The 5,429-nt window shown below is 36.6% G+C and overlaps 1 long non-coding RNA gene across 1 annotated transcript; it reads right to left on the bottom strand.

Moving 5' to 3' along the window:
- Positions 1 to 229: 229 nt before the first annotated feature.
- Positions 230 to 1,744, bottom strand: LOC130472470 (uncharacterized). The gene is made up of 4 exons (XR_008932832.1): positions 1,516 to 1,744; positions 1,330 to 1,426; positions 991 to 1,071; positions 230 to 338 (listed from the first exon to the last, which is right to left on the bottom strand). It is a non-coding gene; the product is annotated as an uncharacterized lncRNA (long non-coding RNA).
- Between the last annotated feature and the right edge of the window lie 3,685 nt (positions 1,745 to 5,429).

Raw genomic sequence — 5,429 nt, 5'->3', positions numbered from 1 at the left:
TGTACATCAATGAATCCACAAATTTTATGATTGAAATTCGGGAAATCCCACAAATAGGAAGTAATTAATTAAAAGCAACTCGATTTAGACCATCATCGATACAAACCTTACTTACAGTTCATCATCATTATCGAACATTCAAACATGAATTACTTGATTAAATTAACATGAACTAAGAACGAATTAATGATGAAATTAAGTTGAAATTAGACGATGAATCGATTATGTACCTTTGGTTTGGTGGAGAGGAATTGATGGAGTTGTTGGCTACTTCCATGGAATTGATGGAGTTGACTGAAATTACTGAAATAAACCCCTGAAACCTCTGCTTCCAATTACTGAAATAAAAAATTAAAATTGGAATTGGAACTAAAACCTTAAAACTGAAATAAAACACAGAAAATAGAAATAAGAAATAATTACTTTGAATTTCGATTAAGCCTTCCTAATGATTTTAGGGTTGATCGAAAATAATGGAATCCTAAACGTCCATATTTAAATTTGAAACCTCTAAACTTGAACAGTTCTACCAGAATTGGCTTCACTGTTTTTTTTTATCTTATATGGAACTTTTTACAATGATTTTCCATTAAAGTATTTAAGAAACAATAATTAATCAAAATGCGTAACAAAAAATGTATGGAAGAAATAAATCACCATGGAAGTATTGGGAAATAAATCAAAATGATACAATCTTTTGAGTTGCTAAAAACTGTAATTTGGATAATAACTGAAAATTATTTACAATTATTTTCTGTATCAATAGATTGTATTTTTCAGTTATTTTATTTTTCAGTTATTTTTCAGTTATTTTCAGTTATTTAAAACTCTCAGATGCTGAATCAATCAATTTTCTGCATCAAAATATTGTATTTTTCAATTGATTGACAAAAATGGTAAGAGAACATTCATCTCTATTAAAAATCCTAATAATTATCAAAACAGAAAAAAATTCCCAAATATTTTATTATTTAAATTCAAAATCCATACCTGTATTCGTAAGTATCATCAAAGTAATTCTCAGCGTATTGGATCTGACCCTCTAACTCCGACACAATTGGGAATTCAAGTCTGCAATACACAAAATACCATTAATTTTACAAATTGTATATCCAAATTTCATAGTGATCAACTAAAAAATCATAAACTCAAAGTAATTGGCGTTTTTTCAAGACATACCCAAATGAGAAAATGAGTCAAATTGACCAAATACATGAAGAATTAGAAATAAGAATGCTTTTTTTTTTTCAATTGATTGACAAAAGATTGTATTTTTCAATCAAATTAGCAATTAAACAAAATGGTAAGAGGATATTCATAGTTTCATACCTGATGAAGAAGCCATCGCCTCAGTAAAAACTTCACCCAAAAAAAAATCAATGTGAGGGTTTTGAAACCCTAATTAATCGACCGATGCCGCCTCCTTCTGGTTAATCGAAAATTACACGAAATTGACATAAGTAAAGCAAAATAGAAACTCTAATTAATCGAAAACAAAAAATTGGGGAACTTAACTGGTTAGATGATGATGAGGGTTTTGATTTTTGAAGAGATTCAACGTGAAAAGGGCCGACCGATGCCGCCTCCTTCTCCATCTCCATCTCAACCAATTGATGATTAAAAAACCTCAATAACACAAAGATCAAACGAATAAGAACATAAGTTTTAATCCGAATTTACCAAATCTTTAAGAGAATAGAACTGAAAAGCGGCGAGTTATCTCACCCGGATCTCCAGAAGATTAGACGTTGATGGTGATGGTGATGGTGATGGCGGTGGCGGTGGCGGTGGCGAAGGCGAAGGCGAAAGGCGAAAGGCGGAGGGTTTGGTGGAAGAGGATTAGAGGAAGAAGATCGAAGAAGATGAAGAGGAAGGAGAGAGAAAACGGGAGGGAGGTTGAGGGACGCCGAAGACCTAGGAGAGAGAAAGAGAGGTATGTGTGAGAGTCAGTGAGAGGGTGAGAGTGAAAGGTTGAGTGAAAGGCTGGGGGTTTACTTAGGGGGTAATTTCGACAATTCGCAGGGGGACACGAAAAGTTATTTTACTATTATGCCCTCAGCTGTTCCTTTATATAATAGAGATTTTCAAGAGTATTTATACAAGAAATATCCTAGGCAACCAAGCACTTAGTAACCTATGCATAACTCATTGATTAGGAAGTAAATGTTCAACTCCTAGTACTAATAAACTTCATATCATCAATATCTTGACAGTTACAGAATTACTTCAATGTTCCTAATTACTGTCATGAATACTTTGACAGTTACAGAAATACTCCAACTTTCCTAATTACTATCTCAACATCCCCCTCAAGTTGGGGCATGAGGTTCAAAAATGCCCAACTTGGAAAGAAGTAGATCAAACTGTGTCTTTTGAAGTACCTTTGTGAAAATATTGCGTTATCCTCAATACAATTTTACACCTAAGATGAAATAAGTTATGTGACTAAAATGGTTGTGGTCCCACTCAAGTACCGCTTTCTTATATACCGTGTAGAGGGGTATGTTGCAACTATAAAGAATCGGAGAAAGTAATTGTTATTCCCAAGCTCTGAAATTGAAATCCATAGAGGTCAAAAAGGCCAGGCTAAGAGTTAATTACAGAAAATAGATTGCTGAATCAGACATATGTAGTAGGTTACACACGTTGCTTAACAAGTAGATTATAAACATGAAAAGTGAAGATATTTAATGTGGAATAAGAGTTGTTGTGATATGAAATAGTTATAGAGATGACATAATGTATTAACTGTAGTTAAACTCATCACTAATAGCGTAACAATAATAGAAGATATTCTAACTATTCTAACTCATCATAACATATTATTCACCCCTACAATCTAACTATTCTAACCACATTGCATCAACTTATTGCTTTATATACTACCTCCGTCCCAGAATAGTCATTACACTCTCCTGGGCATATAGTTTAATGCAATAAATAGTAGTGTGGTTAATTATCAAGTATTATTTTATTAAAAAGTAGATGTGATGGATGTTAGTCGGGTATTTTAATATTAGAGGAAATATAATGTATGATATTTTTATATCGAAGGACATGAGAGTTTAAAATAAATATTTGTGTGGTGGGGCAAAGTGAAAAATAGACATCTATTTAAATATAATAAAAAACTTTCCTAAAATGGGTTGAAAAAAAAGTGTAACGAGTAATCTGAGACGGATGAAATTAAAAAGGAAAGTGTAACGAGTATTCTAGGACAGAGGGAGTAGAAAAATAAAAATTACTCACTTAATAAACAAGGCTAAATGTCAAATTTTTAATATTATTCATCCAACACGTGGATTCTGCAGGCGCGTGCACGAAGAGGAAGGTGCGCCTGCACCAAAACGCAAAAACATATGAACAAAACGCAAAAATAAACAATAACACAAAAACGTAAAAGGACATAATAAAGTAAAAAGAAATAACCTCATGAAGTAAACGAAAAGAACAATAACAAAAACCTGAAAAGAACACTCATATTAAAAACCAAAGAAAAGGTACCAAAATTAAAAGGGCATCTTCTCTCACATAATAAACAATCAAAATAACAAATATTTATTAAAAAGAACATCATGAGAAAAATGCAACAGAAAAAGAACACAAAGAACAAAAAGAAATGAACTAAAGGAACAACCAAAACAGAATAAAAAGAAAAAAAAAACTATGATGTGGCAAAAAGTACTTGTCCACCTTGGACCAATCATAACGTGACATGTGACACCTTCTGATGTGGCATAAAGTGCTTACTTGCCCTCAGCTAATCAAAGAATGACACGTGGCGGTAACACTGCTCGGGTGTCTAGTATTTCTATGTGAACCAAGCAACACCATGAGAGGCCCAACTAGGAAAAGGCCCAACAAGAGGCACATCCTAAGCCCTCCATCTAAATCATGTTAAGGAAACATGTCCTCATCTCTCAGTGGGATCAACAAGCTAGGTAAACTACGATTTTTGGAAACAAATCCCAAGAACCTAGCCTTATAAATAACCCAAATCCCAAGGAAAAAGGCAATCAATTCATTCTCGCCTGCCTTAAACTATTATGATCTACCTTCTCTCTCCAACACTTTCTGTCTCTATTAAATACTTACTTAGGCATCGGAGGTAATATTCCTACGGGAATATTCTTGTTTTGTAGGTTGTAAGAAGATCATGCCAGAGCATACCTGATACCTCCTTGGAAAATGTGACATGTCAGCACCACCAAAAGCTCCCACAACATTTGGCGCCGTCTCTGGGGCCGGGGAGGTACAGTATCATGGAAGACTTGCAATCTAACTCTGAAGAACGTAGGGATGACTCAAGAGAGAGACGTCACCACAAAAGCAGCCCCTCACGAAATCATTTCCAAATAGAAGAAACCAACCGAATTGCTAATGCTGGGAACACTACGCACCGTGTCCCTGAAATTGAGGTAGTCAGTCAGGCAGATCCTGTCGCTGGACTACCTCCCCCTGGAGGACACCTCAGTCAAAGTGTTAAAGACACGGTGTTAGATGAGAATTTAGATCTCCTGGTTTTACTTGGTCTCTACGAGAGATTCTGTCCTGGTTTCAGCATTAAATAAACCAAACTTTCCAATAGCAAATGAGCACCACCTTGCAGGAGGAAGTTCGGAGAAACATGTTAATATACAATACCATCACTGAGAGAGAAGCTCCAAGAGGGCAAGTTAGCCTCGGCTTCAATCGGATAAGTAGGATGCCGCTTAGATCAAATGTATGGAGGGCCGAGAAAAGTTCTCGGCAGTTTGTTAATAGGTGTGTTAGCCCCATTGCAGAGCGGCAAAATTTAGAGAATAATGATCAACGTGAACATGCAGCACGACCGACTTCCCGAATAATTATGTCATTTGTCCAATGTCCTTCGGCAAGACGGCATGAGCACTATGAGGTCGAGTCCAAACTATCAGACACGGGATCCAACCCAATCATGGAAGACCGTGCTATCTATCCCTCCATACGAGGACAGACTCAGATGACCTCTCCCAGAGTTGGCTTACGCCACGAAATAGCCTCGAGCCGTCGAGAGCCCACCTATCACATTCAACAAGGGTTGAACAACTTGACACTAAGGCACATGAATACCGCTTTCTGTGAAGCCATAATGAATACCCCAAAGGAGCCTAAAGTGAAGACTCCCACCATAGATGCCTATGATGGCACCACTGACCCCGACATGCATGTAGTCGCGTACCGCCACCATATGTATGTACAAGGAACCAACGAAGCTACCAGGTGCAAGTACTTTCCTGCCACACTCAAAGGTGTAGCATCCAAGTGGTTCGAAACGCTACCTGCAGGCTTCATTGCCTCCTTTACCGAGGTAGAAGCCCTATTCTCCCCAAGGTTCATGGCTTACAAAGAGGAAAGGAAGACGAGTATATATGCACGTATGCCGAATTCAAAAAGGGAAGGACGAGTCT

This window comes from Spinacia oleracea, chromosome 4, assembly GCF_020520425.1.
Source record: "Spinacia oleracea cultivar Varoflay chromosome 4, BTI_SOV_V1, whole genome shotgun sequence".
NCBI lineage: Eukaryota > Viridiplantae > Streptophyta > Magnoliopsida > Caryophyllales > Amaranthaceae > Spinacia > Spinacia oleracea.
Note: the sequence above shows the minus strand (reverse complement) of the source record. Positions and strands in the feature narration are given on the sequence as shown.